A 13856-nucleotide genomic window follows, 5' to 3' on the forward strand; every position below is an offset into this window, starting at 1 on the left:
TTTCATCATCCCAAACTGAAACTCTGTATCCATTTGACAATAACTGCCCATCTCCCTCCATATATATGTGTATGGATACACATATACATGTGTGTGTATTATATATATATATATACATATATATGTATATATATAATCTTCCAATATATATGTGTGCGTGTGTGTGTGTGTGTGTGTGTATCTTCAAAGCTAATTATTTAATTAAAACCTCAGAACATTAGTGCTTAAAGCCTTTCTGTCTTAACATGTATAAGTATATTATAATCCCAGGTATCTGTTATACAATTACAGGAGACATAATAATTCACTTCTGGAAAGACAAGTACAATTTTATTTACTAAATAAAGTAGTTTGAAAGGATAGACAGAAATATAATTCATTAATATATTATTTGCTCTCTGCTATCATAACAGTTGACATTTAGTCTTGGACCTAATATATATAAAAATTAAAGATATGTATGCTGAGGAATAAAGGTATACTGATATGGTACTTATAATAGAAAATGTTTTTGTTTCTTCTATTTTTCAAAAAATGCTGTCTTTATAATTGGTATTGAAAATGTATCCTCATCACATTAGGTAAAATAAGAATTACTGAGGCTCAATTTTGAATACAGATTGAAAATGGACTTATTCAGAACCTATAAAACCCTCAAATCCATACAGTTCTTAAGTTTAGTAAACTGAAAACACAGGGAAAGAGGTAACTGGCTTGGCCATCAAGATGGAGGTTTGAGTGGGAAAAAAAAAAAGCAATTTTGGAACCCAGGAGACACAGTTATGTTAAAAAGTATGTTTGGGCCATAGTTTTTGACCTCACTAAGCTGAGTCTTTCAGGTAGGTGTGTGCTAACTGGAGGTTGTTGTGAGTTGAATTGCGCTCCCCGAGAGATATGTTCAAATCCTAACTCCCGCTATCGATGAATGTGGTCCTAGAGGGTCTTTGCAGATGAAATCAAGTTAAGATGAACTTAGAGTAGACCCAAAGGCGATGACTGGTGTTCTTATAAGAAGAAGGAAACATGGACACAGAGACACATAGGGAGAATGTCATGTGATCAGAGAGGCAGAGACAGGAGTGATGTGTCTACAAGTCCAAGAAAAACCAAGAATTTCTGGCAACTACCAGAAAGTAGGAAGCAGCAGGGAACAGATCCTCCTCCACGGCCCCCAGAAGGAACCCATCCTGCTGGCAACTTGATTTTGGACTTCTAGGCTCCAGAACTGTTTAAAACCATGCAAGTTTTTGGTAGTTTGTTACTGCAGCCCCAAGAAACTAATACAGATGGAACATGGAGAACATGGAAGAAGAAAAGTAGAAAAAAGACTCAACAAAATAAAGTCATGGGTTGCAAGACAGCCTGGGCAGCTTTTTTTGGAAAGACCCTCAGGAACATTCCATAGGTGGGGCTTTAGACTCCAGAACCTGCCATTAGTGACCTATTACTGCTATCTAGTGTCCTTAGGCAAAGTTCAGCTAGACTTTCTATAGCATGAGCTGCATATCTACAATAAGGGGGAATATTTAAGGTCTGAAAATACGCTATTATATATACTTGCTTGCTTTAGGCATTTCTTGAAAAATTAGGAAGACTTTGTCCTCTTATATTCCAAATATGGTAAAAAGAAAGCTGTAATTGGATATGTGCCCTAGGAAAAGCAATAAAAAGAACCTTCTCTCCGTTCATCTTGCTAGAACACAAGTGCTGACTTGGCTGCAGGCTGGTGGTAAATTCCTCTGTATCTGTCCCTTGCCAAGAAACTCATATAGCGCTGGGACCTAGGATGACTGGGTGGAGTGGAAGGACAATGAGTGGTCCCCAGGGAGAAGCTGAATGCTAGAAATGATAAGCTGCCTTCTAAGGAGAGTGGGTCTGATCAGCTGCCTTGATGAGTGAGATGAATTCAGGAGAGGAGCACACAATATCCTTCTGGGCAGGGTTCAACTCTCCTCCAAATGAATATTGAACAAGTATTTGAAAAGTATTGGTTATGAAGTGGCCTCAGGTTATTCAGTTTTACTGGAGAAAAGTTGGGGGACAGGCAGACACTTGCATGTCTCCATCTGTCCTCATGGAACCCCACCTGGTGTACCTAAAAGAACAGCCATCATAAAATGAGCTTTTCTTATGTGTCAGGCACAAGGCTAAGTAATTTATGAACAAGATTAGTTTTGATCTGCAAGTCAACCCTAGAAAGTAGACATTATTATTACTGTATATGATAGATAGGGAAGCTGAAACTCTGAGGGGCTTAGCAACATACCCAAAGGCACATGACCATATAAGTGATGGGGCTAAAAATGGTAACCAAACTTCAAAGCACCACTGGCTCAGAAGATGACTTAATCAGGAGAGTGATGAAGGACAACATTGGAAAGGAGAAGTGGCATCAGGTTTTGGACAGACTTGGGTGTCCCAGTAAGCACTTTGGACTTTGCAAGTAACAAGAACTAACTGAAAAATTCTATGCAGAGGAATCAGAGTGCCCAGCATTGGACAGGTCTTTCAGAAATATCTGTTGAATGGACACAATCAAGCTGTGGTTTACAAGCTCTGGAGAACAGATTGTGGGAATGCAGGGCTGGAGCAAGAGAGGCCAAATAGGAGGCTGGTGAATAAACAAGGTGAAAAAGAGGTGAAATTTCTTAGCATGCCACAGTGTCCCTAATGAGCTTCTCCCACCCCCCCTTTTTTATTTAAAAAAAAAATCTTGCAGATTTGAGCAAGGGTGTGTGTGGAATGACCCCATGGCCTCCTGTACCCCACCCAACTCATCCCAGAACATTTGAAACCCATATTTCCAGTATCAACAACATGAATCTTGGTTCATGGAGAACTGACAGTCCACCGTGGAGCCAAATGGAACAGAACTCAGATTTATGCCTCATCTTGTATACTTCCTTCTTTTCACTCTATATCTAGTCCTTTCTGTTGGGTAAGTGGCTGAGCTTAACACCCAAGTGTCATGTCTCCGCTTTGTCAGGCAAGCAGTAAACACAGGTGTTTCACATTGCTATTTGGTGGGTTTTCTTTCCTCCCAAACCTCTCCAGCTTGGACTCCAGCTACCTGCATATTGGTAGATCTTGTATACCAGCCCTTCCCAATGCCTTGCATGTCCCAGAGTATGGTATACTTACCCCACATTTATGCCTTTTCACATGCTGTTTCTTCCACCTGGAACTGTATGTCTTTACTCATTTGATTCATGGATTTTCCATTAATCCTTAAAGATCCAGCTCATGTTTCACCTTCTCTCTAGGGCCTTTTCAGGGGTCCTGCTCATTCATCTTCCAAGACCGAGATTGTCTTCCAAGATGCATTGTCTTCTCGGTGCTCATGTTGACGTTTCTTTAATTACACTGGTGTGCATAGAGCCTTCACACCAGGTTATATCATGTCATCAGGGTCCACAGGCCTGTTCGTGCATTCAACAAACATTCATTGAAAACCTACTATGTGCTAGGCAATGGGTGCTGCAGTAATTTAATACTTGTGATATGGGAGCTCTCACTTCTAGAAATCCGTATGGTTTCATTGCATGTTTGTTTCACTATTCTACAATGTTTTTTATAAGTATTAAAAGCTCTCTTACATAGCCTTTTTTGGGTTTGTGGACAGTGGAACCAAAGCAATGTCAGGAGCATAGAAATGAAATCGTTGGTCCGTGTAAAGTGGCCCAAAATGGCTCCATTATTCTGCTTTCATGCACTGTAGCTAAATACAAATTTCCCGTAAAGCATCTTTATTTGTTCAATCAGCTTGTTTCTGATTATAAAAGCAATATGGTGAGTATGAGTTAATGAACAAATACAAAAACACGTTAAAAAAACTAAAGCCATCTATAACGAAAACTGTCATAAACTGGGTGGCTTATAAGCAACAAACATTTATTTCTCATAATTCTGGAGGCAAGGAAATGCAAGATCACGACGCTGGCAAATTCAGTGTTTGGTGAAGTCCACTTCCTCCTAGCACCTTCTGTGTGTTTGCCTCTTTGCCTACATCGGGCTCTGCGCTGACAGTGCGGAGCTTGCCTGTGATTCTTTCTCTCTCTCTCTGTCTCTCTCTCTCTGCCCCTCCCCTACTTGCTCTCTCTCTTTCTCTCAAAATAAATAAATCAACTTTTTCAAAAAGTATATAAAATTACAATAAATTATATTTAAAAATGAATACACAAACCCATCACTCTCTAGATAGTTTTCTGCATTTACCCTAAGGTTACTTACATCCCTGGTGTTTGTGTGATGGAAATCCTGGAGAAAGGTATGCCACTCTACATCCCTTCCCACCTCCATGTGCACTGACTTCACAGTGTTGGCTTGAAATTGGCCACCATGGGAGGATGTACTCCTTGAAAATCGGCGGATATTTTAAGTAGGCTCTTTTTTCTCCCTGAAGAACAGATTGTTAAAATTTACCAGGAAGCAACCGTTGGTCACAACGACTGGGGCCACTCATCTTCTACCCCTCCCACCCTCACCATGTTTTAGTAGCACTGTCCCTCCCCTTGTGCCATCTGGTTGAGGGCTGATGACAGCTTCTCCTCACAGCTAACACCTGGATTCTTGTTGGTTCTCCTCTTCTGACCACATCTCTCAGAATAGTCCCTTCATTAAACTCACTTCAGTTAAACTCGTTTGAGTGCATCATCTATTTTGTACTGGATACCTGACTGATGTCAAGGAGCCATGGCCAGAGACTGGTAGCATTTCCCAAAGTGCCACTGATAGAAGACGAATACCATGAAGTGGGGACACTTTTTTAAGTTTAAAAAGATTCATTGGTCCAATAAGTTTAAGGAAGAAAGGGTCTGACCAAATTAGAACATTTTTTTCTTTACTCAAAGACCTTAATATAGCTAATATTCATTGTGAATAAGACTTTAAACTTTTTGGCCAATTTTTTTTTTTCTAAAATACATCTTCTGGGGGCACCTAGGTGGCTCAGTCAGTTAAGCGTCTGATCTCAGGTCATGATCTCACAGATCTGGTTCGTGGGTTCAAACCCTGCATTGGTCTCTGTGCTGACAGCTCAGAGCCTGGAGCCTGCTTAGAATTCTGGGTCTCCCTGTTTCTCTGCCCCTCCCCTGCTTGTGCTCTCTCTCTCTCTCTCTCTCTCTCTCAAAAATAAATAAACATTAAAAAAATCTAAAATTCATCTTCTGCAAGCACTTTTCCAAGAAACGTTCCCATGGAGTCATTGTAGAAATGCAGTATTTGGACCTACGTTGGAAACTGACCTAAAAGGGAAGATTCTTTAAGAGTCCTTACAGTAAGGTTTTATTTTTTTAAACTAATTGAGCTGATGCTGCCATTTTTATAAATATATGGTAACATCATTTTTAGCCATTGGCACTGTAGAATAAGTCCCATACACCTAAGCACAAAATTTAAATGTCTAAAAGATTATCCCTGTGAGCAATGGAAATCCATTTAAACCCTTTGGGACGGAAAGCATTTTTAAACGTAAGATGGCTCTATGATGTATGTATGATGGCTACTTGAAACATTTGTCAACAGGGGCGCCTGAGGGGCTCTACGGGTTAGGCGACCTACCTCGGCTCAGGTCATGATCTCACGGCTGTGAGTTCGAGCCCCGCGTCGGGCTCTGCGCTGACAGCTCGGAGCCTGGAGCTGCTTCGGATCCTGTGTCCCGCCCCCCTCCCTCTGCCCTTCCCCTGCTCACGCTCTGTGTCTCTCTGTCTCTCAATAATAACTAGACATTAAAAAAAAATTTTTTTTAAAGAAATATTTGCCAACACAGTTTGGAGGTCAGTAGCTGGTGATGTGCCCCCACATTTAACGACTCCAAACCGCTGGTTTTGCGTTTTCACGTGTGTGCTTTAGGTATTTCTTCTTATTTCACTCTGTCAGGTTGTCAGCCATCATAGCTGCTAATTGTCAATGTGTCTAATTCCAGCTTCCCTCCTGCTTCTAATCTTCTCTAACGTGGGACTCCAGACATCCCAGCTGGCTGGAACTGTGTAAGCAGCAGCAGGGGACATTTATTTTCTGTATTCGAGTTTGATAAGGTTACCAGATAAATGGCTTTTGCAGAAGAGATGTAATAGACCAAACTTTAGCCCAAATTTAAGCTAACCCAAAACTCAGTTGAGTTTGTTCAATTGTCATACACATGGATAGCAAATTGTAAACGTAAAACGGTAAATTCCAGTAAATGGCATATGTTTTGTGGAAATTAACCCTTTAGACTGAAGTTTCTATTTTCACAAGATACCTTTCAAAGTACTGACAACTCTTCATTATTTGGTGAAACCAAGTCTATTTTCTTGACAATAATTTTGTGAATTTCATGTCAGACAAATTAATTCTGAAGGGAAAAATAAATGTTCACTTTCTGCCTTTTTTTTTTTTTTTGGACTGGCTTTTCAATCCAGGATTGAAATCATCTCTGTGGGATGACAGCTCAGAGAACCCAAACATCTGAAGGAGAGAGAACACAAAAATCACAAGAGAAACCCCCAGGAGCTCTGAAAAGGCACCCGCCTGAGGCAACACACACTTACATAAGCTTCCATTATGCATGAAGTTACAGAGGATTTTTGCAATGGCTCATGGGAGACCTATTTACATGGATTTTGTTACAGAAGCTAACCACATTTTGAGCCAGGCAGAGTGGTGCCTGATGTTAAATAAATAAATAAACATGTCCTCATGAAAAAACATCTTTACCAGTAAGGAGTGGTCACCCGTGTGACTCATGACCTTGAAGCTGTATCTGGACTTGATGAAGGATAGTCGTTAGTCCAGCTCAAGGGCTGATTACAGTTATCGATTTCTAGAGAGGTGTCATTTTTTGGTTAATGCTGGGAATGTGCAGTGAGGCCTAAGTGCACACACACACACACACACACACACAGAAATGTTTATTTTGTTTTGTCTTACTTTTATATACTATTTATTTCGGAGAAGAATTTTGAAAGAGCTTTCAGTTGGTTGAAGGAGACTGCTTTCTTTTTTAAAAAATTTTATTGAAATGTTTTATTTATTTTTGAGAGAGAGAGAGACAGAGTATGAGCTGGGCAGGGGCAGAGAGAAGGAGGCAGAATCCACAAAGCAGACTCCAGGCTCTGAGCTGTCAGCACAGAGCCCGATGTGGGGCTCGAACCCGTGAACCACGAGATCATGACCTGAGCCGAAGTCAGATGCCTAACCAACTGAGCCACCCAGGCGCCCCAAAGGAGATTGCTTTCTTTTTTTTTTTTTTATTAAAAAAAAAAAATTTTTTTTCAACGTTTATTTATTTTGGGGACAGAGAGAGACAGAGCATGAATGGGCGAGGGGCAGAGAGAGAGGGAGACACAGAATCGGAAACAGGCTCCAGGCTCCGAGCCATCAGCCCAGAGTACGACGCGGGGCTCGAACTCACGGACCGCGAGATGGTGACCTGGCTGAAGTCGGATGCTTAACCGACTGCGCCACCCAGGCGCCCCAGGAGATTGCTTTCTTAAAAGTTGATATTCAGCTTCTGGGTGAAAAGAATCTAATTTAGACTAAATACAAGGAAAATTGAGGTAAGGCTGGTTAAGATGGTTCTAACAATGATGATAATGACCACTGCTATTTATCAAGTTTCCATTATGAGCAGTTTACTAGATACCTTATGTTAATTTATATTCATAATCCTTAGAGAATCCTGTGTTAGCCCCATTTTACAGATAGCCAAACAGTCAAATGAATCAAGTTTCCACATCAGTGAAGGGGCAGAGCTGGGATTCAAACCTCAAACCCCCTGGACTGGTTTGCTCTTTTGCTTAATCAGCTCCTCCAGTCTGTCACATTGTAGGCGTACGGATTCAAGCATTTAACACCTCGGTGCCGGATTACAGCCGAGGTCCCTTACGTGGCTGCCCCGCAGCTGGCCTTCCCACCTATGATCCGATAGCCATAGTGTGGCTGTCTTGTCTCCCTACAGCACAGTTCTTCGTTCAAACCCTACCCTTGGCAGATGGAGCCTGATCTCAGTAGCCTGACAGTCAGAGACATCCAGGACTCGGCTGCAACCACTTTTCTGCTTTTGTTTCCCATCTTTTCCTACCACATTCCTATGCTTTGTCTGTCTTAAAGCATTTGACTTCTCTGTCCACCTGTCCACTTGCCTTCCCTGTCCACGCATCCTATTGATACCGTTTTCTCCGTCTACAGTATCTTCCGTCATGTCTTCATATCTAGATTGTACCTGCCCCGCATGGCCAGGTGGTCGTGCATGACACCTCCTCTGATCCCCCAGCTGGAAAAGATCCTTCCCTCCTTTGAGCTTCTGTGACAATTTGCATATGCATCTTTTATGGGCATTATCGCTGACTACCCAGAGCACTAATTTTTAATGACCAATTCCTGTCTTGGTATACTATGGGGGACCATGCCTGTCATGTTCAGCAAAGAAACCTCATCTTCACGTTCAGCGTATCGTAAGCTCCTAATAAATAGCTACACACATGGATGAAAAGATTTTTTTTACTGCAAACATAGAACTTCTTTTTGTTGAAATGTAACCTACATGCACAAACAAGAGAAAATGATATGCAGAGCAATTAATTATTACAAGTAAATATATCCACGAAACTATGACCCAGGTCAAGAAATTGAACATGAAATGCATCCCTGTAAGTTCTCCTTTTTCCTTCTAATTATTACTTACTTCCTCTTCCTCAAAGTTAGCCACTGCTATGACATCTAATACCACAGATTAGTGTGGCTGCTTTTAAATTTTATGTAATGTACTTGTACATATGTATTCTTTTGAGAGATTTATCCAAATGGTTGCATGTGGCTGTAGTTTGTTTATTTTCATTGCCAAATAGTATTCCACTGTGTAAATATACCTAGGTTTATTTATTCATTCTACTCTTGATGAGCATTTGAGTTGAGATGTTGGGTGTTTTTTTTAATTTTTAATGTTTATTTTTGAGAGAGACAGAGCATGAGTGGAGGAGAGGCAGAGAGAGAGGGAAACACAGAATCCGAAGCAGGCTCCAGGCTCTGAGCTGTCAGCACAGAGCCCGATGCGGGGCTTGAACCCACAAGCCATGAGATCATGACCTGAGCCGAAGTTGGACGCTTAACCGACTGAGCCAGCCAGGCATCCCGAGACATTGAGTCTTGATGGACATTCTGGTTTGGGACTATTACAAGTAATGCTGCTATGAACATTCTTCCATGGTGTTTGCATTTCAGTAATGATTAGGGTATTGAGTTTAACACAAACCAAATTGATTTCAGAATAAACTGTAATATATATGAGTAGTTAAAATATTTCCAATATTGTGTCAGAAAATGAACAGCATTAATGTAACTGAAAGGATTACTGAAAGAGAAATTCAACACCCAATCAAAAAGGTTTTAAATACCAAGGCGTCTGGGAGTTAGCATAAGCCCATGCATGAATGCCTGCAAGGTAATGATGGTAAGAAAGAGAACCTCAGAGCTGTCTGAGATCATGTTCTGTGCAGCAAAAACTATGCCTGCGTGTCATTCAGTACAGACATCAGACTGAAATTCCGCCCAAGGACAAATCATATATTGTTTTAGTTACATCTTAATAACCTTATTAGTGAGAGAGGGATTCCTGCTCAAGGGTCGTGGGGATGGTTGCACACTGGACACATGAGGACCAGTAGGAGTTTATTAAGCACATATACTCACAGCGTGGAGTAGGAGGACCCACATACTCTGCAGGAGCACACAGGGGCTGCACTCAGGAACGGTTAAACAATTAGGGGCTGTGAGATAGGCTTTGTAACATCAAGAGGGTGGGGTGACTCCTGCTTCCCATAGGAGGATGTGATCGGCTTGTTTAAATAATTCTGTAGGCTGGGGCGCCTGGGTGGCTCAGGCGGTTTAGCGTCTGACTTTTTTTTTTTTTTTAACGTTTTTTTTTTTAATTTATTTTTGAGACAGAGAGAGACAGAGCATGAACGGGGGAGGGGCAGAGAGAGCGGGAGACACAGAATGGAAGCAGGCTCCAGGCTCTGAGCCATCAGCCCAGAGCCCGACACAGGGCTCGAACTCACGGACCGCGAGATCGTGACCTGAGCTGAAGTCGGACGCTCAACCGACTGAGCCACCCAGGCGCCCCAGCGTCTGACTTTTGATTTCGGCCCAGGTCATGATCTCACAGGTGTGGGTTCAAGCCCCACATTGAGCTCTGCACTGACAGCTTGGAGCCTACCTGGGGTTCTCTCTCTCTGTCTCTCTCTTTCTCTCTCTGAAAATAAAAAAACTTTAAAAAATATTTAAATAATTCTGTGGCCGAGAGGAAACAACCCACTGCTCAGAGATAAGTGGGAACGGTACCTGATGTCTGGACACGAGAGACTGTCACTGGAGCAGAGAGGGGAAGTAACTTGCACTTAAGCACTCAAAGCCCTCCTTTTTGCTCTAGATGTCAATGCAGTACAGAATATTGGGCCCTAATATTAGGCATTATACCACGTATATGCACGAAGAATGTTGAGGACAGGACGCGAGATGTGATCAAATTCAGCAGCAAAAGCATAGGAGATGCCCCCTCTGGGGGACCCCAGATAAGAGGTTTTCAAAGGTAATTTGAAATTTTTTAAATTTTCAGTGCTTTACATTCTTGCCTTTCAAAGTCTATCTGAATGGTTTCCTCCTCACCTCCCCCCCCTCCCCCCCAAAGAGTCCGGGTAAGTGCTATGAGCAGAAAATATAACTAGTTTCTAAGAATGGAGAACATGTGTGTATGTGTGTGTGTGAATGGAGAACACATGTGTGTGTGTGTGTGTGTGTGTGTGTGAGAGAGACAGAGAGAGACAGAAAATTTAATATATATATTTTAAGTTGATTAGTGTGGATTTGGCATATATCCCATGTCCTCATTATGAGGGCTTTTTCACATGATAATTATAGTGCTATTCTATGTCTTTGCCTTTGATCTGAGACATTGTTAATAAGCTTATTGAGGGCAAAAATAAAATCTTCATGTTTTTCCCAGGACCTCGGAGACTGGTTCTGTCTGAAACATGAATGTCAGTTCAGCGTGTAGGGCAGAGCATAGTGTAGGTAGATGCTTAGCAAATGTTGCAACATATGCTGCCAGTCATTCTAGAACCTTCTAGTGTGGTCCATAGATCAGGTGCATTGGGGCTTGTTAGCAATGCCATCCTTCCTGGGTGTCCCCAGACCTACTGAGTCAGAAGATCCTCAGGTGATTTATATTCTCATTAAAGTTTGAGCAGCATTGATGTAGGAGACCATCCTCTCATGAGGACACCTTCTCGTTGCTGTCAGGACAGCTTCCATCATGATTCAGGATGTTCCCTGAAAACAAGGAAGTGCTGAGGAAGCAGACATGTCTTCCCACCCCATCCACACCACTCTGGTGTAATTGAAAACAAACTGACTATAGTAGTATGACCAAAAAAAAAAAAAAAAAAGAAAGAAAGAAAAAGAAAACGAATTGAAAGACCCAAAGATTTCATCAGCGTATGCACTGAATTTCTTCCTTCAAGCAAAAAAGAAAAGGAAAAAGGCTTGGGAAAAGGCAGCAGGAGAAGGAGGAGACATGAAGAAACCTTTGGTTGCCGCAAGTTAGGATGCAATCCTGCCTTACGATGTCCCCATGCCTGGGATTTGATCCTTGTAAAATGAAGAAATCTTGACAGACTCGCTTCTCGTTTCCACTTCTCTTCTTCAAGTCTTACTTGTATAATGTTTTGTTTTGATTTACATAGTGTCTGGCTCCAAGATGTTTGGTGTCAAACCAGAAACTCGCTGGGAGGACAAAATTAGACAAGGGAAAAGTGAGAAAACAAGAGCTTGGAGGCTTTCCCTCTGGGGTAGGGAGGATATGCTCTGGGAGCTACTCACAGGCCACTTTTCCTTTGGCCCCAAACTTGGTCTCCCAAGGCAAAGTGTACCTCTGACTCATCTTGCTCACGATAAGTTCAGTCCTTACAAAAGTTCCAGATCATAACATGAAGGTCCTAGAAAAAAACCCTCCAGGTCCAGTGCTCCAGCACACCCTCAACTTCAGCTATTTGAGAAATAGTCATATGTATTTTTGGTCATGTCAGCACTACGTCTTTACTATCATTTACCTAATACTTTTCTTTAAATCAACTGGCTTTTAAGCAAATAAACCTAGGAGTGCTTGGGCGGCTCAGTCAGTTAAGCATCCGACTTTGGCTCAAGTCATGATCTCACGGTCCATGAGTTCAAGCCCTGAGTCAGGCTCTGTGCTGACAGCTTGGAACCTAGAGCCTATTTCCGTTTCAGTGTCTCCCCCTCACTCTGTCCCTCCCTCGCTTGCACTCTCTCTCTCTCTCCCAAAAATAAATAAACATTAAGAAAAAATTTAAACAAATAAACCTAAATAATTCCTGCATGTACTTGGAATTATTTATCAAAAAAATTATTTTAAAAGGGCACTTTTAATAGAGCCATGAATAGAAATCCAGAACCACTTGTTCTAAATGAGAAAAATAAATGTAAATGCAGACCTACCATCATTAAATTCCAGCTGGATGGTGGTGCCTCATAAAACCACAGGAGACTGAAGTCTGCTTTGTCTTTGTTCACAAAGTGGGTTGGTCGCTGCCCTCATGGATTTTACATTTCAGTGGGGAACAGAGGCAAGCAAAAACAAACCTAAATGTATAGGGCAGTGGTAAGGGCTATATAGGAGCCCAGGAAACAAGACCTGTGAATCGCCCAGCACTGTGCCCAGCTCAGACAGATGCTCGGTAATATTTCCTACACTGTCCCCAGGCTTTAAATATATCCTGTAATCCCTAAGAAGACTCAGGAATATGGTGTGATCATGCTTATTTTATAGATACTGAAAATGAGGCCCTGAGGAATTAAGTAATTTGTGGACTCCCACTGTTAATAAGGGTCAAAGTTACTACTTGAACCCAGCCTAAAGAACCTTCTATTAGATGCTCAACTTCTCCAAATTACTGTTATTCACAGTCACTTCCACCCCCTGGTCCTCAGAGAGGCCTTAACCATGACTCTGGCTCATGTATTAGAATCATGCTTGAACTCACCCTGTTTATTCTATTATCTTTGTTTTCATTTTTCATCGGAAGCTGTGCTGTTGGGAAATCACGGGGTACTTACTTTAATGTTTCATGGCCTTGAGCATCAGGAAGTTTTTTCTTGTTTTTAATATACATGATAGTAAATTCCAGCTTTACTAACTTATGAGAGCTGTTAATATTACCTTTCAGGTGACACTGCATCTAAATGATACCATTCAAACTGTTCAGTGGGGCAATAAACAGATCTTGTCCTATCTCCGCCTGGAGAATCCTTTGGTCTGGGCCTTGCTTTGGGAAGTTATGAAGAATTTGTATGCAGAGAAAGTCTGCTTCCCCGGGAAGGAGAATTTAGAGTCAAAATCAAGTGGTTCCAAGAAATCCTGGACATTCATTCATTCATTTAATTTAAAAGTTGGCAAACTATGACCCTCAGGCTAAATCCATCCACGTACCTGTTTTTGTAAATAAAGTTTTATTGGAACATAGCCATGCCCTGTTTTTGTATTGTCTACGGCTGCTTTTATGCTACAGTGGTAGAACTGAATTGTCATAACAGACACTTAGGCTCTGCAAAGCTAAAAATATTTATTTTCTGCCTCTTTACAGGAAAAGCTTGCTAATCTCTGATTAAATTAATTGTTCAGCAAACCTGTTTTGAGCACTTACTGTTAGCCACACATAGGGCCAGATAATGATGACACAGGATGCGTCAGAGAGACTTCTTGCCTAGGAAGCTCACAGACAAGTGCAAGCATCTGAGGTTGACTGCGGAAAGGATTTTGTATCCTGTGAAAAAGTTAGGGGAGGCTTGAGAGCCCGGAGGAG

Source organism: Prionailurus viverrinus, chromosome B1 (assembly GCF_022837055.1).
Source record: "Prionailurus viverrinus isolate Anna chromosome B1, UM_Priviv_1.0, whole genome shotgun sequence".
Taxonomy (NCBI): Eukaryota; Metazoa; Chordata; class Mammalia; order Carnivora; family Felidae; genus Prionailurus; species Prionailurus viverrinus.